Here is a 25,011-nt window from a genome sequence, read left to right as displayed (position 1 = left end):
CGGTGAGCAGGAATTGGCGCGTGCTGGTGTTCACTACTGCTCACAACACTGCGGTTACTTGATTCACCTCTTGCTCATGCTGTTTTCATTGTCCCGGTACTCGCAGGTCCGTAGTTTAGAAGCTATACATTCTGGGCAAGCTGACAGTTCAGGCAGCGATGTGCGTCCATTTTCATGTTCTGTCATGTACGCGCAGAGTTGTTTGCAAAAGTGTAGATGGTGAAAGTCGGCAGCGCTCATCGCAATCTGCATACTTGTCAACCGTCACGTAGTGTCGCCATCTGTGGCCAGCGACGCCTACCTTTTAAAGGATGTATTCGGTGAGCAGGAAGTGGCGCGTGCTGGTGTTCTCTACTGCTCACAAGGTTTGAAGGTTTGAAGGTTTATTTCCGCAACTGGGTGTTGCGAGGACAGCCAGGGAAAAAGCTGCCACGGTGGTTACTTGATTCACCTCTTGCTGGTGCTCTTTTCATTGTCCCGGTACTCGCAGGTATGCAGTTTAGAAGCTATACATTGTGGGCAAGCTGGCAGTTCAGGCAGCTATGTGCGTCCATTCTCATGTTCTGTCCTGTACGCGCAAAGTTGTTTCCAAAAGTGTAGATGGTGAAAGTCGGCCTACCTTATAAAAGCTGTATTCGGTGAGCAGGAAGTGGCGCGTGCTGGTGTTCTCTACTGCTCACAACACTGCGGTTACTTGATTCACACTCTTGCTCATGCTCTTCTCATTGTCCCGGTACTCGCAGGTATGCATTTTAGAAGCTATACATTCTGGGCAAGTTGGCAGTTCAGGCAGCGATGTGCGTCCATTTTCGTGTTCTGCCATGTACAGGCAAAGTTGTTTCCAAAAGTGTAGATGGTGAAAGTCGGCAGCGCTCATCGCAATCTGCATACTTGTCAACCGTCGCATAGTGTCGCCATCTGTGTCCAGCGACGCCTACCTTAAAAAAGATGTATTCGGTGAGCAGGAAGTGGCGCGTGCTGATGTTCTCTACTGCTCACAACACTGCGGTTACTTGATTCACACTCTTGTTCATGCTCTTTTGATTGTCCCGGTACTCGCAGGTATGCATTTTAGAAGCTATACATTCTGGGCAAGTTGGCAGTTTAGGCAGCGATGTGCGTCCATTTTGATGTTCTGCCATGTACAGGCAAAGTTGTTTCCAAAAGTGTAGATGGTGAAAGTCGGCAGCACTCATCGCAATCTTCAAACTTGTCAACCGTCGCATAGTGTCGCGATCTGTGTCCAGCGACGCCTACCTTTTAAAGGATGTATTAGGTGAGCAGGAAGTGGTGCGTGCTGGTGTTCTCTACTTCTCATAACACTGCGGTTACTTCATTCACACTCTTGCTCATGCTCTTTTCATTGTCCCGGTACACGCAGGAATGCATTTTAGAAACTCTACATTCTGGGCAAGTTGGCAGTTCAGGCAGCGATGTGCGTCCATTTTCACGTTCTGCCATGTACGCGCAGAGTTGTTTGCAAAAGTGTAGATGGTGAAAGTCGGCAGCGCTCATCGCAATCTGCATACTTGTCAACCGTCACATAGTGTCGCCATCTGTGGCCAGCGATGCCCACCTTTTAAAGGATGTATTCGGTGAGCAGGAAGTGGCGCGTGCTGGTGTTGTCTACTGCTCACAAGGTTTGAAGGTTTGAAGGTTTATTTCCGCAACTGGGTGTTGCGAGGACAGCCAGGGAAAAAGCTGCCACTGTGGTTACTTGATTCACCTCTTGCTGGTGCTCTTTTCATTGTCCCGGTACTCGCAGGTATGCAGTTTAGAAGCTATACATTGTGGGCAAGCTGGCAGTTCAGGCAGCTATGTGCGTCCATTCTCATGTTCTGTCATGTACGCGCAAAGTTGTTTGAAAAAGTGTAGATGGTGAAAGTCGGCAGCGCTCATCCCAATCTCCATACTTGTCAACCGTCTCATACTGTCGCGATCTGTGGCCAGCGACGCCTACCTTTTAAAGGATGTATTAGGTGAGCAGGAAGTGGCGCGTGCTGGTGTTCTCTACTTCTCACAACACTGCGGTTACTTCATTCACACTCTTGCTCATGCTCTTTTCATTGTCCCGGTACACGCAGGTATGCATTTTAGAAGCTCTACATTCTGGGCAAGTTGGCAGTTCAGGCAGCGATGTGCGTCCATTTTCACGTTCTGCCATGTACGCGCAAAGTTGTTTCCAAAAATGTAGATGGTGAAAGTCGGCAGCGCTCGTCGCAATCTTCATATTTGTCAACCGTCGCATAGTGTCGCCATCTGTGGCAAGCGACGCCTACCTTTTAAAGGATGTATTCGGTGAGCAGGAATTGGCGCGTGCTGGTGTTCTCTACTGCTCACAACACTGCGGTTACTTGATTCACCTATTGCTCATGCTGTTTTCATTGTCCCGGTACTCGCAGGTCCGTAGTTTAGAAGCTATACATTCTGGGCAAGCTGACAGTTCAGGCAGCGATTTATTTATTACAGTACACACAGCGCCGTGAGGCATTACAGTGGGGGGGAAGGCGACTCAAACACAGTCGAAAAAGCAGGAAATGCAGATAAAAAGAAGATAGGCAAGCAACTGAATTTACAATCAAACAAGCAGACAGGTAACACTTTCACAATCATTGAAGAAACAATGGCTCAATTACAATGCATATTTCGCAGTGAGGAAAAAAAACATCAGTGGAGGTAATGGTAGCAATATCATGGGGGAGTTTATTCCATTCTCGAATTGTTTGGGGGAAGAAGGACATCTTAAAGAAGTTCGTTTTACACCTGATCTCTTTAATTTTAAAGGCATGATCAAGACGCGGTGAGACATAATCGGGATGTCGCAAATAATGCTCCCTGTTAATACCAGTCTTATTGTGAAAGACACTGTGGAGAAATTTTAGTCTAAGAAGTTTCCTTCGCTGCTGGAGTGATTCCCATCCAAGGTCATTCTTTGCAGCGGAGACGCTAAAATTTCTGGAGTAGTTGGCATTAACAAATCGCACGGCCAAGTTCTGGATCCTTTCAATCTTGTGAATATCTACCAGCAGCCAAGGGTCCCAGACACAACAAGCATATTCAAGTACTGGTCTAATGTTAGTTTTATACAGGAGCTCTTTGGCTTTAGGCGGTAAATTCTTCGCATTTCTGCGAAGAAAACCCAGCACTTGGGAAGCCTTGCTAGTAATGTAATCTATATGGTCACGCCAGGATAAATTTGCAGTAAAGAAAATACCAAGATATTTATGTTTGAACACCTTTGACAATGTTTCCGCGTTAATACTGTATGAAAAGTCATGACATTTTTTTTTCCTAGTAAAACACATGTACACAGATTTTTTCACGTTAATATCCATGCGCCAAGTATTGCACCAGTTCGTAATCAAGGACAAATCATTCTGTAGGGCACTGCAATCGTTGGAAGTATGGATGACCCTGTATAGAACGCAGTCGTCTGCAAACAGACGCATTTTTGAAGAAATACCACAACATATGTCATTCATATAGATTAAAAAGAGGAGTGGTCCCAGAACCGACCCCTGAGGTACACCAGACGATGCGTCTGCCTGATCAGACTGCGCTCCATTTAACACTACTATCTGACGTCTCAAATGTAAATATTCTTTAATCCAGGCAATAACTGAACAATTTATGTTGTACCACGATAGTTTCTCAAGCAGTAAAGAATGGGGGACTAAGTCGAAGGCTTTTCTGAAATCCAAATATAAACAGTCAATAGTGAATCCGTCGTCCAAGGCACCAGCCAGATCATATGTAAATTCGCTCAATTGCGTGACACAAGAAAATCCACTACGGAAACCGTGTTGCTGGGGGGATAGTAACGAAAAAGCGTTCAAATGATTTATTATCCTAGTAAAGAAGATATGTTCAAGCACCTTGCAGCTAATACTCGTCAGCGAGATTGGACGGTAATTTGAAACGATACTGCGGGGCCCCGACTTGTGCACGGGCACGACGTGAGCAAATTTCCAGTCATCTGGAAAAGCACTTTCTTGAAGCGATTTCGTGAAAATAACAAACAAGTATTTTGATACCGGGCCTGCGCACGAAGAAAGTAATGCAGCCGGTAAGCCGTCTGGCCCCGTGGCTTTTGAAGCATTCAATTTTTCTAACAATGTTTGAATTCCTCGCAAATCAAAATCAATGTCTTCCATGTGTTCTGCGCCCACATCGGTTGTCTGCGCGTTATAGTCATGGCTGCTAAGGCGTCCAGCAAACACAGAGCTAAAGTATTCGTTGAAAAGTTTTGCTTTTACATGGTCGATATGGATCGAATTGCCGTTATCTTCGAGCGGCGGAACTGATACTGCATCTTTGGCGTTCAATTTGATAAGTTGCCAAAGTTGCTTTGGGCGCCTCTGCATCCTTGAAGGAAAAGACTCAAAGAACTTATCTTTTTCTATTTTCAAGACACGTTTCATGTCCTTAGTTATTTGCTTCAGTTTTTGGCCCAAGCTGAACGAAGGCGATTTCTTATACGCAGCATAAGTAGCCCTTTTTCTGGCGATCCTGCGCACCTCCCGATTACACCAAGGCTTTGATCTACTGCGTCGAGGCGTCATTATCCATGATGACACATATTGATCGCGCAACTCCAGAAGTTTATTTTTGAATATGTTCCACAACGTTTGCACATTTTCGGTTTCCGCTAAAGTTTCGAAGACGTCGTAATACGCATCTAAGGAAAGTGCTATATCATTTGTACGGGCTTTCTGATAGCTGTAAATGCGTCGCCGAGGACAATTAGCAACTTTTGCGTAGTGCAGATTTATCTCACAGTAAACAACATCATGGTCGCTAATACCAGGGAGTATAACTGGAGGTCTTGCAGCCGTGGGAACGTTCGTGAATATCAGATCTAAAATATTAGCTCCACGCGTAGGCTGATGGACCAACTGAGTCAGAGCATAAGAGCAGCAAATTTCAATGATTGCGTTAGTTGACGCGCTCTGTACTCTCGAAGTAGGCCCTTGATCCCCCCAGACAACTTCTGGGAGATTGAAGTCACCTCCTATTACCATGTAGTCCGTTTGCACAGCCTCAATTGCATCATTCAGCTCATGCAAAGCATTTCCCGGATCACTCGGCGGGCGGTAAAATGAACACAAAGAAACAGTTTTGCCATTTTCAAGTCTAAGAATAGCCCAGATGGCCTCACTTCGGCCAACTTCTATTTCAAGTACCCTAGAGCTAATCGCTTCATCAATTAGTATGAAGACACCTCCTCCACGACAGTTTCGGTCCTTCCGGTAGCAAACATAATTTCCGGGGAAAATTTCTGTATCGCTAACAGTTTCATCAAGCCAGGATTCGGATCCGAGCACCACAGAGGGCCGAGTCATGTCAAGGAGGGCAGCGAATTCATCTGTTTTATTCTTAATGCTCCTACAGTTCACAATCAAGACCGAAAGAAGAGACCGATTTGCCGACTTTTGTCAATGAACAGGAACTACCTGGTCAAGCGATTCATCAAATATATACTTGACACCGTTTAGGTACATGGTATCCAACTTTAAATGCATTTTGTCACTTTCTTTTTTAACCTCCTTGCTATATTCTAACAACCGCTTCCTTTTCATTCTAACGGTCGCAGAAAAATCTTCCGATATGCTTATCTTGGATCCTTTAAGCTCCTTCGCGTTTGACAAAACCGCTTGCTTATCTTTGTACGAATTGAAGTTAGCGATAATCGGTCGAGGTCGATCTTCTGAAAACTTCCCTAAGCGATGTGCCCTTTCAATTGCAATGTTGTCGCATTTCAGCGTGGAAGAGCATAGGTCTTTCACTTTCTTTTCTACTGTGTGGTGTGATTCTCGTTCGTCTTTATCTTCAATACCAAAGAACAACAAGTTGCATCGCCTACTGCGGTTTTCAATGTCATCCAGTTTACGTTCCAGAGTGCGCAGCCTTGTATCCCGAGCTTCACAACTTTTTTTACACTGTAACACGGTGTACTGCATTTCATCTATCTTCGCTATTACCGATTCTAGTTTTGTTATGCGGGTATTTAGGCTGGCCATTGCAGACTTATTTTCAGCCTGGTATTGTTCAATGTCAGACAGTTTGTTTTTTATCTCCTGCTGACCACTTAGCAGCTGTTGCAGGACTGTGTCATCGCCAGGGCCCGGGTTTAGCTCAACGTCTCCGCACAGAAGCAACAGAAGGAAATAAAATGCAAAACGGCGATATAGCATGAAGTGGTGGCGTTTTCGGCGCAAGCAACTATGGCGGAACGAATGCGAAATGAGACTCGAAAAAAGCACAGGGGGTGGAACCGGCAGAGCATATACAGAATGCCTACTATGAAAATCGATGCCACTAACCTGCGGAAAGAAGAGCGCGTGCGTGAATGGTACAGCCATGTCCGTACCGGTTCCACGCCCCAACTGCTGAGTGATGTTCCGCGCCTTTTGTAGTCTGTAGCCGACTGGATTATCGGTCCAGGGTTCGTTGGGCAGAAGCAGGCAGCTGCCAAATTCAGCGTTGAAGCACATTTCCTCATCCCTTTCGTTGCGGTCAAAGTTGGTGGTTGTCCATGGCGGGCAGGTGCGCGACGATTCCCCGTCCGGTGACCGGTGTGCAGATAAGCCGGTAAGTTGATTTCCCAGGAAAGGTTGGCTTGCAGTCGAACGAAGCAAAGCCTGCAGCAAGAAGAGCGCGTGCGTGAATGGTACAGCCATGTCCGTACCGGTTCCACGCCCCAACTGCTGAGTGATGTTCCGCGCCTTTTGTAGTCTGTAGCCGACTGGATTATCGGTCCAGGGTTCGTTGGGCAGAAGCAGGCAGCTGCCAAATTCAGCGTTGAAGCACATTTCCTCATCCCTTTCATTGCGGTCAAAGTTGGCGGTTGTCCATGGCGGGCAGGTGCGCGACGATTCCCCGTCCGGTGACCGGTGTGCAGATAAGCCGGTAAGTTGATTTCCCAGGAAAGGTTGGCTTGCAGTCGAACGAAGCAAAGCCTGCAGCAAGAAGAGCGCGTGCGTGAATAGTACAGCCATGTCCGTACCGGTTCCACGCCCCTGCGTGGAACCGGTACGGACATGTACGGACATTTTCATGTTCTGTCATGTACGCGCAGAGTTGTTTGCAAAAGTGTAGATGGTGAAAGTCGGCAGCGCTCATCGCAATCTGCATACTTGTCAACCGTCACATAGTGTCGCCATCTGTGGCCAGCGACGCCTACCTTTTAAAGGATGTATTCGGTGAGCAGGAAGTGGCGCGTGCTGGTGTTCTCTACTGCTCACAACACTGCGGTTACATGTTTCACACTCTTGCTCATGCTCTTTTCATTGTCCCGGTACTCGAAGGTCCGTAGTTTAGAAGCTGTACATTCTGGGCAAGCTGACAGTTCAGGCAGCGATGTGCGTCCATTTTCATGTTCTGAAATGCACGCGCAAAGTTGTTTCCAAAAATGTAGATGGTGAAAGTCGGCAGCGCTCATCGCAATCTGCATACTTGTCAACCGTCAAATAGTGTCGCCATCTGTGGCCAGCGACGCCTACCTTTTAAAGGATGTATTCGGTGAGCAGGAAGTGGCGCGTGCTGGTGTTCTCTACTGCTCACAACACTGCGGTTACATGATTCACACTCTTGCTCATGCTCTTTTCATTGTCCCGGTACTCGAAGGTCCGTAGTTTAGAAGCTATACATTCTGGGCAAGCTGACAGTTCAGGCAGCGATGTGCGTCCATTTTCATGTTCTGTCATGTACGCGCAGAGTTGTTTGCAAAAGTGTAGATGGTGAAAGTCGGCAGCGCTCATCGCAATCTGCATACTTGTCAACCGTCACATAGTGTCGCCATCTGTGGCCAGCGACGCCTACCTTTTAAAGGATGTATTCGGTGAGCAGGAAGTGGCGCGTGCTGGTGTTCTCTACTGCTCACAACACTGCGGTTACATGATTCACACTCTTGCTCATGCTCTTTTCATTGTCCCGGTACTCGAAGGTCCGTAGTTTAGAAGCTGTACATTCTGGGCAAGCTGACAGTTCAGGCAGCGATGTGCGTCCATTTTCATGTTCTGGAATGCACGCGCAAAGTTGTTTCCAAAAATGTAGATGGTGAAAGTCGGCAGCGCTCATCGCAATCTGCATACTTGTCAACCGTCAAATAGTGTCGCCATCTGTGGCCAGCGACGCCTACCTTTTAAAGGATGTATTCGGTGAGCAGGAAGTGGCGCGTGCTGGTGTTCTCTAGTGCTCACAACACTGCAGTTACATGATTCACACTCTTGCTCATGCTCTTTTCATTGTCCCGGTACTCGCAGGTCCGTAGTTTAGAAGCTATACATTCTGGGCAAGCTGACAGTTCAGGCAGCGATGTGCGTCCATTTTCATGTTCTGTAATGTACGCGCAGAGTTGTTTGCAAAAGTGTAGATGGTGAAAGTCGGCAGCGCTCATCGCAATCTGCATACTTGTCAACCGTCACATAGTGTCGCCATCTGTGGCCAGCGACGCCTACCTTTTAAAGGTTGTATTCGGTGAGCAGGAAGTGGCGCGTGCTGGTGTTCTCTACTGCTCACAACACTGCGGTTACATGATTCACACTCTTGCTCATGCTCTTTTCATTGTCCCGGTACTCGAAGGTCCGTAGTTTAGAAGCTGTACATTCTGGGCAAGCTGACAGTTCAGGCAGCGATGTGCGTCCATTTTCATGTTCTGTCATGTACCCTCAGAGTTGTTTCCAAAAGTGTAGATGGTGAAAGTCGGCAGCGCTCATCGCAATCTTCCTACTTGTCAACCGTCGCATAGTGTCGCCATCTGTGGCCAGCGACGCCTTTCTTATAAAAGCTATATTCGGTGATCAGGAAGTGGCGTGTGATGTTCTTCTCTACTGCTCACAGCACTGCGGTTGCTTGATTCACGTCTTGCTTTAGCTTTTTTCATTGTCCCGGTACTCACAGGTATACAGCTTAGAAGCTATACATTCTGGGCAAGTTCGCAGTTAAGGCAGTGATGTGCGTCCATTCTCATGTTCTGTCATGTACGCGTGAAGTTGTTTCCAAAAGTGTAGATGGTGAAAGACGGCAGCGCTCATCGCAATCTGCATACTTGTCAACCGTCACATACTGTCGCCATCTGTGGCCAGCGACGCCTACCTTTTAAAGGATGTATTCGGTGTGCAGGAAGTGGCGCGTGCTGGTGTTCTCTACTCTCACAACACTGCGGTTACTTGATTCACCCCTTGCTCACCCTATTTTCATTGTCCCGGTACTCGCAGGTCCGTAGTTTAGAAGCTATACATTCTGGGCAAGCTGACAGTTCAGGCAGCGATGTGCGTCCATTTTCACGTTCTGCCATGTACGCGCAAAGTTGTTTCCAAAAGTGTAGATGGTGAAAGTCGGCAGCGCTCATCGCAATCTTCATATTTGTCAACCGTCGCATAGTGTCGCCATCTGTGGCAAGCGACGCCTACCTTTTAAAGGATGTATTCAGTGAGCAGGAATTGGCGCGTGCTGGTGTTCTCTACTGCTCACAACACTGCGGTTACTTGATTCACCTCTTCCTCATGCTGTTTTCATTGTCCCGGTACTCGCAGGTCCGTAGTTTAGAAGCTATACATTCTGGGCAAGCTGACAGTTCAGGCAGCGATGTGCGTCCATTTTCATGTTCTGTCATGTACGCGCAGAGTTGTTTGCAAAAGTGTAGATGGTGAAAGTCGGCAGCGCTCATCGCAATCTGCATACTTGTCAACCGTCACATAGTGTCGCCATCTGTGGCCAGCGACGCCTACCTTTTAAAGGATTTATTCGGTGAGCAGGAAGTGGCGCGTGCTGGTGTTTTCTACTGCTCACAAGGTTTGAAGGTTTGAAGGTTTATTTCCGCAACTGGGTGTTGCGAGGACAGCCAGGGAAAAAGCTGCCACTGTGGTTTTATTTATTTATTTATTTATTTATTTATACAGAATACCCCTAAAGGCCCTCGAGAGGGTATTACATAGGGGGAGGCACAGGCAATTGAACAGAATAAAAAAAAAACCACAAATATAAAACAAACAACAAAAGCACAAATAAGACACACTGGATGAAATAAGTAAGCAAAAGAATCAATCAAAAGCACAAATAAGACACGTTGCATGACATATAAGTAAGCAAAAGAATCAAAAGAATGGCGGCGAGGCAAAGAACGAAGATTACTGCATTATTCAAATTATACAAACAGAACACTAATACAATGAATCTTTTTAGTAACAAACCCTGCAAAAAAGGAAGCCATGAACAAATAAAATAACAATGTATGCGAAGAGTTAAGCAGTAGTTATTGAAGATATAAGTTTAAAATATTTATCAGGATCAGTGGTGGTTGCGATATGTGAAGGCAGAGTGTTCCAGTCAGATATTGTGCGTGGTAAGAATGAATGCGCATAGATAAATGTCCTGCACGCGAAACGTCTAACTTTAAAGGGATGATCGCGGCGGTCAAAAATCGAAGTAGGCAAAGAAAAAAAGTCGTTATGAAGTGATGGATGATGATAAAGTTTATGAAAAAGTGACAGTCGTGCAATTTTACGGCGGAGACATAAATCCTGGAGACCTGCGCGTTTCTTTAAGGCTGTGACGCTGGTGTTACGTGAATAATCGGAGTAAATAAAACGAACGGCGCGGTTCTGCAATGATTCAATGTTATTTATTAGGTAAGATTGGTAAGGGTCCCAAATAGCCGAGGCATATTCAATTTTAGGTCGAATTAGAGTGGTATAGGCATGAGCACGGAGGTGAGGAGGAGCATGCTTTAGGCTATGTTTTAAGAGACCTAATGACCGATTAGCAGATGCAAGCATAAGGTTAATATGGTGGTTCCATGCTAAGTCTGAATGAAGGTGAAGTCCTAAGTACTTATACGTGGTGACTAGCTCGAGTGAGCTATTATTTAAGGAGTATGCTGTTTGAATTCGAGACATTCGGTTAGTAAAAGACATCAATTTAGTTTTTGAATGATTAAGTTGCATAAGCCAGGTTGAGCACCATGCTGTTACTGAATCCAGGTCAGATTGAAGGGATTGGCAATCGGTGTTAGAATAAATTTTGCGATAAATTACACAATCATCAGCAAAAAATCTGATATGGGAAGAAATGGAATCCGGTAAATCGTTGATAAATATTAGGAAAAGTAAGGGGCCAAGCACACTTCCTTGTGGGACGCCAGAGTGTACTTGGCTGAAAGACGAATTGTGGTTATTGACAGTTGTAAATTGAGACCTGGAAAACAGAAAATCTTTAACCCATGCAATGACAAGAGGGTGAATATTAAGCAGTGCTAGTTTCATTAATAACCGGTTGTGAGGTACTCTGTCGAAAGCTTTAGAAAAATCAAGAAATATGGAGTCTACTTGAATGCCAGCATCAATCGATGAATGTATGTCTTGAATGAATCCGGCAAGTTGCGTTTCGCAAGAGTAGCCTTTACGGAACCCATGTTGATATTTAAAGATAATGTTATGTTCTTCAAGATAGTTAATTACCTGCGAGTGAATTACGTGTTCAAGAAGTTTGCAAACAGTGCTAGTTAATGAAATGGGTCGGTAATTTAGTGGTGAGGAACGATCGCCAGACTTGAAAATTGGCACAACTTTAGCTAGGCGCCAGTCCAGCGGAATCACGCCTGATGATAGAGATTGTGAAAAAATAGCGGACAAGATGCGATGAATACCATCAGATGAATTTTTGAGTATTTTGTTATTAAAGCCAAGGTGATCTGATGCTGATGTTGTTTTAAGCTTCCCTAGTAAGGATAAGATACCGGTCTCACTGATAAATATTTCGGACATTGATGTATTAGAAGTGCTGACAGAAACAGGAGGTAGAGGGAGATCTTCACGGGTAAAAACGGATGTGAATGCGTTATTGAAAAGTTCGGCGCATTCGGCCACTGGAACACTGCTGCCTTCCGCGTTGGTAAGAGTAATGTCAGGATGATTAGCGGGGTTTATTATCTGCCAGAACTTCCGTGGATTGTTTGTTAGCATTGCCGGTAGATCATGTGTGAAGAAGTGCCTACGTGCAGATATCAACTCAGACTGATATTCCTTATCACATAATTTGTACCGTTGCCAAGATTCGGAGTGTCTGTTCTTGTCGGCTTGTCTGTAAAGGCGCTTTTTCTTGTTATTAAGGCGACGTAGATGCCTAGTAAACCAAGGTGCTGTGTTAGTGCAGGGGATACTGATGACGGGTATGAATCTGTCAATGAGAGTAGCAAGTTTCACGCTGAACAGGTTCCAGTTCGTTTCCACGGAGCGTGACGAAAAATCGTGAAGAAAATGATCAGCAAAGACTGACAACTGAGCGTTTATTTCGCCGAAGTTTGCTCGGTTGTAGCACCTTATTTGTTTAGTACGAGTTACCTTTTTATGGGGCACAAAATTCAGGTTACCCGTGATTATGGAATGGTCGGAAAGGCCTTCTAAGAGCGCAATGTTGGAGCAAAGGTAAGGATCACTTGTCAAGATAAGATCGAGAATATTGGCTGTAGTGGCGGATAGACGCGTAGGTTCAGAAATAAGTTGTTGCAAAGAGAAATCGAGACAGGACTGAAGGAAAGCCTGAGCTTCGGGATCATTGGCAGGAACTGTTAAAGACGACCAGTTAATAGCCGGAAAGTTAAAGTCACCAAGTAAAAGTAAGCTTGAATTCGGAAAACGACAAGTAAGATCGCTTAGTAAATTAGAAAACTGACTTGCGAATGAAGAATTCATGTCCGGAGGGCGGTAAATGACGCCAATGATGGCGACCGTGGGACCACAACTCAACCGAACCCATACCGATTCTATGTACGACGTGACCTCGATAGGCACAGCAGTGAGCACTTTACTGACAGCCAGAAGGACACCGCCACCTCTACGGCCCGTGCGGTCACAACGAAATATGTTGAATTCGGAGTCACAGGCGAAAATGACATCATCAGGAACCATGTCATTTAACCACGTCTCGGTAAGCGCGATGACCGAGGAGCAGCATGAATCAATTAAAGAAGAAAGAGCTACGTTTTTAGAAAGAACACTCCTTATGTTAGTGTACAGAAAACTGACATCGTAATTGGAGCAACGCTGCACGTTTGGCCGCCCGGGTGGTTTGCCAGCCACTTTACGAGAACTGGAAGAGATGCGTCAGGCAAGGGACACGCGCACTGCGCTACTGGTTTGATCATCCCAGAAATACGAGACACCATTGATAAGCAGTTTATCAAAAGACAAACGGACCTTGTCACCTTCTTTTTTTACTGATTTGGCATACTTCCACAGTTGGCTGCGTTTCTCACGAACCGTTTTCGAGTAATCTCGCGAAATGCTGAAATCGGTATTTTTGAGTTTATAGCCCTTACTCATAAGCGTTTCGACTTCTTTTTCGTTGAACAGCTTTGCAATAATGGGTCTCTTTTTTTCCTGAGAAAAACGGCCTATGCGGTGAGCACGGGCTAAGGAAGACAACGTGATACCAAGTTTGCTAGAACAGAATTCGTTCACAAGACGCTCAGAGTCTTCCCAAGTTTCAGACTCATCAGTGTCCTGAACACCATAAAAAAGAATGTTAGACCGGCGGGAACGATTTTCCAGGTCGTCAAGTTTTACTTGAATGTTGGATACATCGTGTGTACAACTCGTGGCAGATGCTGTGGTAGGCACTGACTGTTTTTTAAGTTCCAGTTCCTGCACACGGGTAGCTAAAGACAGTAAGTCACTTTGAAGAACTGGAATAGATTCGATTTTAAGTTCAAGTTCATGCACACGATCGTTTAAAGTCTTCATTTCATTTTGCAAGCCAATATGAATTGTAAGAATCTTGTTAACACTTTCGAGAATATTCGTGTGGTTCATCTCAAGCCTTTGAACAGTTTCATATACCAGTTCGAGCTTTTCTTCTTGGCCCTTCGTCATAGGGCCTGGGTTTGTTTCAACGTCCCCACCCAGGACCAAAATGCGCCAAATGTACACTGCCGCCGAGCGGAAACGTTTCAGAATATGGGGTGGCCACGACACTGCTACAAGACAGACATCATCATCACGGAAACAAGAACACTCGTAATAACCAACCTGGAACAGCAGGAACGGTGAGTGGCGAGGCATTTCGTGAGCAGTGCCGTGGCCCAAGGGGGCGGTGAAATCCGAGTGCTTTATGTAGGTGTCCTCGTCAGCTGATAATGTAGCATGTTGCCAGGCCCGACCGTGGAAAGTGTCCAAAATCGGCTGGGGTGCGCACAGATGATCGGATGAGCAGCCGCAGCCGTCCAGAAACCAGCTAGCGCCGCAAGATTGCGGAACCGGTCGGCAAGTCGGTGAAACAGGCAGGTGATATCCGGTGAGCACCAGCACCTGGAACAGCAGGAACGGTGAGTGGCGAGGCATTTCGTGAGCAGTGCCGTGGCCCAAGGGGGTGGTGAAATCCGAGTGCTTTATGTAGGTGTCCTCGTCAGCTGATAATGTAGCATGTTGCCAGGCCCGACCGTGGAAAGTGTCCAAAATCGGCAGGGGTGCGCACAGATGATCGGATGAGCAGCCGCAGCCGTCCAGAAACCAGCTAGCGCCGCAAGATTGCGGAACCGGTCGGCAAGTCGGTGAAACAGGCAGGTGATAGCCGGTGAGCACCAGCACCTGGAACAGCAGGAACGGTGAGTGGCGAGGCATTTCGTGAGCAGTGCCGTGGCGTTACTTGATTCACCCCCTTCTGGTGCTCTTTTCATTGTCCGGGTACTCGCAGGTATGCAATTTAGAAGCTATACATTGTAGGCAAGCTGGCAGTTCAGGCAGCTACGTGCGTCCATTCTCATGTTCTGTCATGTACGCGCAAAGTTGTTTGCAAGAGTGTAGATGGTGAAAGTCGGCAGCGCTCATCGCAATCTCCATACTTGTCAACCGTCACATACTGTCGCCATCTGTGGCCAGCGACGCCTACCTTAATAAAGCTGTATTCGGTGAGCAGGAAGTGGCGCGTGCTGGTGTTCTCTACTGCTCACAACACTGCGGTTACTTGATTCACACTCTTGCTCATGCTCTTCTCATTGTCCCGGTACTCGCAGGTATGCATTTTAGAAGCTATACATTCTGGGCAAGTTGGCAGTTCAGGCAGCGATGTGCGTCCATTTTCATGTTCAGCCATGTGCAATCAAAATTGTTTCCAAAAGTGTAGATGGTGAAAGTCGGCAGCGCTCATCGCAATCTGCATACTTGTCAACCGTCGCATAGTGTCGCCATCTGTGTCCAGCGACGCCTACCTTATAAAAGATGTATTCGGTGAGCAGGAAGTGGCGCGTGCTGGTGTTCTCTACTGCTCACAACACTGCGGTTACTTGATTCACACTCTTGCCTATGCTCATTTGATTGTCCCGGTACTCGCAGGTATGCATTTTAGAAGCTATACATTCTGGGCAAGTTGGCAGTTCAGGCAGCGATGTGCGTCCATTTTCATGTTCTGCCATGTACAGGCAAAGTTGTTTCCAAAAGTGTAGATGGTGAAAGTCGCCAGCACTCATCGCAATCTTCATACTTGTCAACCGTCGCATAGTGTCGCGATCTGTGGCCAGCGACGCCTTCCTTTTAAAGGATGTATTCGGTGAGCAGGAAGTGGCGCGTGCTGGTGTTTACTGCTCACAAGGTTTGAAGGTCTGAAGGTTTGAAGGTTTATTTCCGCAACTGGGTGTTGCGAGGACAGCCAGGGAAAAGCTGCCACTGTGGTTACTTGATTCACCTCTTGCTGGTGCTCTTTTCATTGTCCCGGTACTCGCAGGTATGCAGTTTAGAAGCTATACATTGTGGGCAAGCTGGCAGTTCAGGCAGCTATGTGCGTCCATTCTCATGTTCTGTCATGTACGCGCAAAGTTGTTTCCAAAAGTATAGATGGTGAAAGTCGGCCTACCTTATAAAAGCTGTATTCGGTGAGCAGGAAGTGGCGCGTGCTGGTGTTCTCTACTGCCCACAACACTGCGGTTACTTGATTCACACTCTTGCTCATGCTCTTCTCATTGTCCCGGTACTCGCAGGTATGCATTTTAGAAGCTATACATTCTGGGCAAGTTGGCAGTTCAGGCAGCGATGTGCGTCCATTTTCATGTTCTGCCATGTACAGGCAGTTTTTTCCAAAAGTGTAGATCGTGAAAGTCGGCAGCGCTCATCGCAATCTGCATACTTGTCAACCGTCGCATAGTGTCGCCATCTGTGTCCAGCGACGCCTACCTTATAAAAGATGTATTCGGTGAGCAGGAAGTGGCGCGTGCTGGTGTTCTCTACTGCTCACAACACTGCGGTTACTTGATTCACACTCTTCCCAAGCAGCACATGACAGCGGTCCAATGTAGGATCTGAGTTGGCAAACGACAGCCCTGTGAAGGCCCCGCGTTGCCTCTGTTCTCCCAGCCTTGGCTCAGCCATTTTTAGAAGTTGGCAGTATTGGACCAGTTTCTCAGACGTTCTCCCAGCCTTGGCTCAGCCATTTTTAGAAGTTGGCAGTATTGGACCAGTTTCTCAGACGTTTTCCCCGCCTTGGCTCAGCCATTTTTAGAAGTTGGTAGTATTGGACCAATTTCTCGGACGTTTCACCCGCCTTGGCTCAGCCATTTTTAGAAGTTGGCAGTATTGGACCACTTTCTCGAATGTTTCCCCTGCATTGACTTTGCCATATTTAGAAGCTGGCCAATTCCTGCAATAGGCAACGCAACTTTGAAGTGCCGACTGCTATGGAGCATCATGCAGTTGCTATTGTGACTTCTTAGTTTTTATCAATTGCGGCGATAGGCGCGATATATATATATATTGCTCGCACATTGTTAATTATTTATAAGCATATATAGTTCGGGGCGTAGATAATGATATCTTCGTAAAAACCCGCATAACCTCCTGTGAGATTTTTTAAATCTCAGTTTTTTAAACTAAAATATGCAAAGTTGCATGCATGCATGCGATTATTTCCCCCTTTAAGGTTGTGGTCTTCGTTCTGTGTAAATGTAAAAAGTCCAGTCGTGCAATGAAAGAATGCGAGTCGGAGAAACATATATGCAGCACCGATTTTCAGGCCTGAATTTCAAAAACTATAAATAGCATTTTATAAAAATAACTTCTCGACTCTAACGTTAAATACGCTGTACCTTGATGTGCTTGGGCGTCGCAGTTAATGCGGTATACCTGCAGAACAGCACCAAAACATATATGCATGGCGCAACGTGTCGAGCACTCCATTAAAGCAGGAATGGGTAAACAGTAACGTGCGTTTGCTCCATGATAGGACAGCGCTGACCATGCGCTTATATAAGAGATACATATAGCTTAAGAAAAAAACGTTACATCGTCTGCGGGAACTCGAATTGGAAGAATGCGAAGGCATTGCGCCTCCACGGTACTCGTTCTCTCCCTTTGCCTCGTATGCAGCCCATATGAGTTATATGTGTCAGTATATGTGCCTCATATGAACACATATAGGCTTCATACGAGTTCATATGTGCCTCGTTTGACTCATATGGGCACCATATGAGCCATGTGTCGACAAATGCGCCTCGTATCAGCACATACACTTCATACGAGTTCATGTGTGTCACAATTAATGTGTCTCGTATGAACGCGTATAGGCTGCGTACGAGCTCATACGCGTCACAAATGCCACAGATGAACACATCTGCTGCATATATAGTAGTTCACGCGCTACGGAAAGGTCACTTGTATGGTTACATATGTGGCATACCTTAACTGACACGCGACACTCGTGCGTACACAAGAGCTCCGATATGCACCGTATCAGCTTACATCAATCTCGTGCGAAACACATAGCCGCTGATGAGTGCCTCTCATAGAGTGGGCCTTGCTGTTTGAAACACGCGGAAAAGAAGGGATGAACAAGCGATTAACAAGTGCCCAACCAACGCATAAAAAAAACTCTTGGCCTGTTTCAAATATTTTTCTACTTGATTCTCTGCTTGTGCCCTCCTGTTGTAAACCGCGCCTATCCAAACAGTATGACGTTAGGCGTTTCCAATGTGCTTGGACAAACGTTCAGCCAGAAGGCAAATGTTGCCTTCTGGGCTTAGTTGAGCTAATAACGCCAGGTATTTTCATGCAAGAGCTCCGACTCTAGTTAACAATATGTGCGCAATGAGAGTACTACGATCAATGGTGCAGGCGCTGTGAAAATTAAAATACATACAAATATCAGATCTTTCAGTGCTTATCACAGAGCACATCAAGATCCACAATATCAGTGGAAGTGCAATCGGCTGTAGTTCAGCTCCTTATACCTTAAAAATAAACATTTGTCCTCGCACCTAACCGTCGAATTCTATTGTAGTGGGAAGCATAGCATAAGTCTTGTCATCGAAATGTAACGCAGTTTCGCCATGCCAGCAGTGGTGTAGTGGGTAGTGTAGTGAACTGTAGATCTCTAGGTCAGTGGTTCGAATCCGGAACGGCGCGTAGTTTTTTTTTCGCGTCCGATTTTTGTTTTACTTTCTTTAGTTTACTAACCTCAATGGAAGCTATTTTATTGTTAATTGCCTTATAATTCCACCCCAGCCCTTCCCTTTCCTTTCCCAAAAATTGTAAACCAGACACATATGTGTCATATGACACATACGAGATATTCCATAATCATACGAGATATTCCATAATCTCGTATGAACCAGACACATATGACACATATATACGAGATTTTTCGATAGGGACGTATTAATCGCTATCGGTTAATCGTCTTCATATTGATTACGGTCATAGATTTCAATCACGCGTCTTCAGCGCGCACTTCGCTTCTGCGTCGCGTGGTTGCTTCGGACGGTAGCAAGAGTTGGGGGGTGCGTACGTCGACTGATGTTTCGGAGTGCGATCGTTTCCTGCCGCCTTGATCCAAGCTTGAAGACGTAGATGCGACCGGCCGTTGTGAAATACCGAGATCTTGCAAGATCTCACGGTATTCTTTTTCAACGATGCGGTACTTGCGTTGCTTTGCATTCATGGCGAAATGCAGAAGCTATGCGGTGAAAGACGAGGAGGCAACAGCCGCACAAAGGGACAGCAGACAGGCAGTACGACCAACACCTCCACACCACAAAAGAAAAACAAGCGCGAGCACTCGCGGCATGACTCGCGGGCAGGGTTGCCGTTGGGAACATTTTAAAAGGAGCCAAAACTTGAGCTGAAAGTAGTCAAAAGTAGCCATGCCATTCCATCTTGGCTGTCGCGTAAAATAAGATGTTTTGCTCATTAATAAATTGAAGTGTAAAAAAATTGATAAAAATTATTCTTGGCGGTGTTGTCAACACTAAGCTTCAAAGAAATTTTTCGAAACTAAACGTGTATTTATCCACCGCTTTAAGCATAAACGTAGGCATCCGCTCTCGCTCCCACGTGCGTTCCAAGCCAATCCCAATCCATAGCTTGTGGTCATTTCGTTTGGACGTTTGCCAGCAAAGCGCGCGCTTGTGAATTTTTATTTCTTCAAGCTTTTTGAAGTTTGGTGGCGGCACGCGTGAGTCACCGAGGGGAACCAGGAGGCACTGCTTGCGTAAGTATACATTCTGTCCTTTTTTCCCTTTCATGTTAGTTGTCAGCTAATATTTACTTGTGAACTTGTCAAGAGTGAGGACAATGAGCACGCCTCGTGTGTCGCCCCTTTATCTAACTTGTCTGTAGGCATCTGTCAGCAGTTGTCTTTTGATTAACTCAGCGGCGCATTGCAAGGTGTAACTGCGTGTAAGGGTTGGGGTAATATTAAGTAACACACACGTACACGAAGGGAAGCGCTTCTAAATGTCCTGTGTGTTTGTGTGTTCCTTCATCAGGGTGAACGCACTATCCCGGCAAATCTTGTTGGCGCATTGCTTCTGAGAGGGTTTGTTTCTCACGGCACATCGTACATTTATGTACGTGTATAGATATTATGATCATGATCGCAATGACAGTCGTCACGTGGTTACGGCGCTCGGCTGCTGACTCGAAATACGCGGGTTCGATCCCGGCTGCGGCGGTCGAATTTCGATGGAGGCGAAATTCTAGAGGCTCGTGTACTGTGCGCGATATCGGTGCACTCTAAAGAACCCCAGGTGGTCGAAATTTCCGGAGCCGTTCTCTGCGGCGCCCCCCATGACCAACCAGTTGCCACGTGCGATGCAGTTGAGTGTTTTTCATCGCCAATTTTTGCTTTTGTGACGCTAATCGCTTGGTTCAGGCATGCATGTCATACGTCATAGAGTCGCAGCCTGCATGCCTTGTGCTTGATTGACAAATGCTTCCATGGCAGTGTTGACATTGTTGCGTTGCGAGTCTCCGTGCGATGAGAGAAATGTGACAAGAACAGGATGAATGAACACAATTCTTCTGTACTGCCAGAAGTAATGCTGCTCCTGCCAGTGATCGGTTACAGAAAAAAAATTGAGAGTACTTTTTATTTATGTGTGTCCCTTCCCGCTACTCAGAGCCTTGTATTACAAAGTCTAGATCAGTGTGACTCTACATATAGCGAGTGCTAGTTTCGAGCTCGCTAATTGAACGCGCTTGTTTTCTCTCTTCCTCATTTGGTCAATCTTGCGTTTTACTGGTTTCTTTTTTCATCACTATGCTCCTGGTAGACTGCACTCAGTTTGATGTTCAATGCAGTGAAGTTGCACGCCACTATTGCTGGCTGTTATTTGGTTCACATGACAGCAGGCACAGAAATATTGTTTAAATAAGTCCCAAATTGCAGGCACTCGTGACACTTGTAACTCTCAACTCATGAAAGTTCAGAAGTGCGTTGCGAAGTAGAACGAGATGGTTGTAAGAGTACCTGTCAGTTGTCATGGTAGTGTGAAGTTTTCGGCACCCAAATAGGCAAGTGCCAGTAGAGTATGGCACAGACAGTGTCTGGTAAAGATCCTTGTTTCCCCATTAATCTTTTGTCGTGTTTCCTCTGTGCAGCATGTCAAAACCATTCGCTGTGGTGAAGTTTCCTCTTGAGGACGACTGCCTTGCAGTCATTCCTGTCGGATGGCTCACAGAGACAAAAGAAGAGTGCTACTGGCCTGTGGCCAGGAGCTCGGAGGTGACGCGGCTCGCAAAAGCTGAGGCCGAGCCAGCTCTCGGAGGGGAGTGGATGCGTTGCCCAGTGGTCGTCGTTACCACTTGCCATAAGTAGTCTTATTGCAGACATATTGATGGTAGCTTCATCAGCGATTGTAAAGGCCTCTTTGCTAGATTCTGTGAGTCTGCACCTCTGCATGGCTAAATTACGACTAAGAAGTCATGTTGATAGCCACCGCTTAGCCAGCTGTCAAAAAGAGGAGCAGAATGAACTGTTAGCTATTGCAATTGTAAGCTGATGAACTACTTCTGAAACTCATTAGTGCCTTGTTTTTGAATACCTGTAGTTCCCAGAATTAGTGCTGCACTCAGTATGCTTAATAATATTTAGTACAGAAAGGTTTAGTATGGTAATTTTTTTTTTGCATTATGAAACATTTTTTGGCACACAAAAAGCACAGTCGAGGAAAGAGCACACAATACAAATGCCAGACATCAATTGATGCTTTGCGTTGTGTGCTCTTTCCTCATCCATGTTTGTTGTGCACTGAGACAGTGTTTCATAATGCAAATTCAGAACCAACTCATCCAGCTGTTTACATTTAGTTCAGTTTGAATTGTTAGCCTGTCGCAGTGGCTGAGTGGTCCATGCTGCTGAGCCGAGGGCCCAGGTTACATCCTGTCTGTGGTGAAATGGAGCAGTGCAGAATGCGCTTGTGCTCTGTAATATCAGTGCATGTTAAACAACCCCATGTGGTCTAAATTAATCTGGAGTCTTCCGCTACGTCATTCTTCATAGCTTAAAGCTGTTAAATCCTAGAAACCAGAATCACACTTTTAATTGTAAATAAAACAATGCCTCTGCCACATGAGTGTTTCACAGGCTTTCAAACTGATAGTCTGTTGGCCTGAGTGTTGCTATACAGGCAGCTGAACGGGCATCAAGTCAGCAAAGCAGCCCTCGGACATATTTTGTAGTGACAATTCTGTTAAGTATGGATACGTGTTTAATTATGAGGAATTATGTGAGTTAGTTTTTGGAACCCATAGTTTGTACGAGATTTTGGTGCATGGTATTGAGGGTGCCTAAGACTGTATGCTGTTTGGGCAATTAAATATGTGCTCTCGAAAGTCTGCCAGTTTCCTTTCATAAGGTTTCTGATATAAACAGCAAGCTTCTTGTGGTAAGCGGCCGTGATGGTTAGCAGTCTATGGTTGAGGAAGGAAGGACCCGTGCTCTCACTGTAATGTAAGTTATCAATCGCTCGTACAGCTCTTTTTGTAAAGTAAGTACTTTCACAAAATTGGTTGAGGTAGTCGTTCCCCAGATCAACAAACAATATTGTTTTACGAATTGGAAAAACAGCGCAATCAAAGACGAGACACAAGAGAAGGACAAAACACCAGCGCTGAAATGCGAAATATTGTACATGCGAAAAGACTAGAGAGAAATAAATTTGTAGTTTGAATTTTCGAGGCAGTATTGTGCGAAATTTATTTAGGATACCAGCAGAGCGAGCCATTTTAGTGCAAACGTAGTTTACACGATCTGTCCAGAGTAAATGTTCTTCAAAAATGACTCCAAGGAACATTGTAGAGCTGACACGAGTTATAGGAGCTTGCTCGAAGTGAATTTGGAAGTTGTTCGGAACTTCCTTATTTTTGGCTCTAAACAGTATGTACAGCCTCCCTGATTTTTAATAATATAGCGCGAGCGTCGACCGAACTGCTGGTCAGCGCCTTATAACGGCGATAAGCGTGCAACAAGGCGAGAGTTCGCGCACGCGCACGAAGGCAGAGCGTCGTCTGCTAGGCTGTTCCAAGCACGAGGACACACGCCCTGCCGCAATAGCAGTTCGCAAGATCCCGCCAAGCCGTAAAGCGCATGCGCATTATTAATATGTGAGACTGCATGAGACATGATTTCTTTCTCTCTTTTTTTTTGTTTGCCTATTACGGGAGGCCAGCCTGGCGATGCAAAGTGATAAGAAAAAATAAAAGTAAAGAAATATAGCAGCACATTGAAACCATTGCCTGGATCGCGATAAGCGGGGTTCCAACCAGCTCTTTAATGAGCCTTGCAGTGTCTCGACGGTATAAAAAGGCACCGCAGCTCTCAAACGCCCACTTCGGCGGAGAATGCCTCCACGCGTGCCACTGGAACAACGCCACCGCGTCATCGCAATGTCGCTTTGCGGGAAGTCTCAGAATGAAATTGCTAAGAGCGTTGGAGTCACTCAGGCTACCGTAAGCAGAATAGTTCAGGCTTATCGCGACGAAGGGCGCATTTGTGACGCTCCTCGACATTTGAAGCGCAAGACAACGGAAGAAGAGGACCATGCCATTGTTGCTGCGGCTTGTGTAGCGCCCTTCATGACTGCTGGCCAATTGAAGCAGGTTGCTGGAGTGGACGTGAGTGACAACTTGGTGCGTACCCGACTTCGAGAAGCAGGTCTTCGCAATCGAGTTGCGGTGCAGAAGCCGAAGCTTTCGGCGACTAACAAGGAGAAAAGGCTACAGTTTGCACGCGACCATATTGAATGGACCGTGGAGGACTGGGAAAATGTTGTCTTCACAGACGAGTCCACGGTTTGCACAAAATGGAGCCAGCAACAGAAAGTTTACCGGCCAGACCTCATGAGGTTGGTGATTTATCATTGTTCATTTTTTCGATTTGGCTATGTTTGGCTTAAACCTGCGAAAGTATATGGCATTTGCTTCCCGGGGTGACATGTGATTATCAATGTCAGCTATCACTGTTCAAGAAATAGATGATGCAGCACAGGCGGGTAAAATGGTTCCTAAATAGAATTACTTATACTTGGTTAAATTTAAAAGATGTTTGCTGAGATTGTGGATGGATTATACTTCCATGTGAAGAGGGGGTGTATTGTCGCTGTAATATTTTCATTACGTGTCGTTTAATATTGTCTAGGAGTCATTGACACACTTTATGTTGTGTATAAAATTTTCTTCCACTGTTGCAGGTATGATCCACACTATGTTCAGAAGGTCAAGTCTAGTGGCAGGACGAGCGTAAACATTTGGGGCGTAATAACTAAGAACGGCCTTGGCCCGCTCCGTCGTATATCGGGCCGCTTCTGTGCTGAAGCATAGCTGGAAATTATTGATCAGGAGCTTCTTCCCCATCTTCTGGACGGCCCTTTCACGGATGGTTGCTTCTACCTACAGCATGACCTGTCACCGGTGCATGCTGCACGCGCCGTGAAGGAACATTTGGAACAACTAGGCATCATGACGTTGCCTTGGCCTCCCCAGGGAGCGGACCTGAATATAATTGAAAATGTTTGGGGTATCCTCAAGTCCAACTTGTCAAAGATGAGTCTCCACGATGCATCGGCAGACGGCTTGTGGGAAGCCGTGAAGAGTGCATGGGATGCCCTTAAGGATGACGTGGACCTTGTACCCGCACTCTTCGACTGCCTGCCCAGGCGCATCGCGGGTGTTGCTCAGTCCGGAGGCGAGTTTCAGCGCTATTAACTTATATGTATGATGTGTGAGAGCCTTGAGACAAGGCCCTGTTTCAGTTCTAAAATGCACCAATGAAATAAAGGTTATTTGATGAAAATACACAGAAGTGTTCTACATTCGCGGATACATGCAGCTGTGTCTTACTACCCCTTCCTCTCCTGAAAGAACGAGCTTATACACCCCACGCTTCTCAATGCATTCATCGCTCCTAACGTGGCGACTGCCATTTCCAGCTCAGGTGACGCATGCTGAAAGCGGCAACCTTCTTGCAGAAAAAAAAGGAGGCGCAACCATTCGTGGCTCCGTGGTTTTGCTTAAGTAGTTCAGGAGTGAGCGGGTAAACTTTACAGAATTGAGACAACAAAAAAAGACAGCATAAGTGGGCCTTGGTCCAGAGCCACAAAAACCGAAAAATGATAACTCGCAAGGAGGCATTCTCCGCCGAAGTGGGCGTTTGAGAGCTGCGGTGCCTTTTTATACCGTCGAGACACTGCAAGGCTCATTAAAGAGCTGGTTGGAACCCCGCTTATCGCGATCCAGGCAATGGTTTCAATGT

The sequence above is a fragment of the Amblyomma mixtum genome, chromosome 10 (assembly GCF_055824585.1).
Source record: "Amblyomma mixtum isolate Tamu chromosome 10, ASM5582458v1, whole genome shotgun sequence".
Lineage (NCBI taxonomy): Eukaryota > Metazoa > Arthropoda > Arachnida > Ixodida > Ixodidae > Amblyomma > Amblyomma mixtum.
This window is presented reverse-complemented; position numbering follows the sequence as displayed.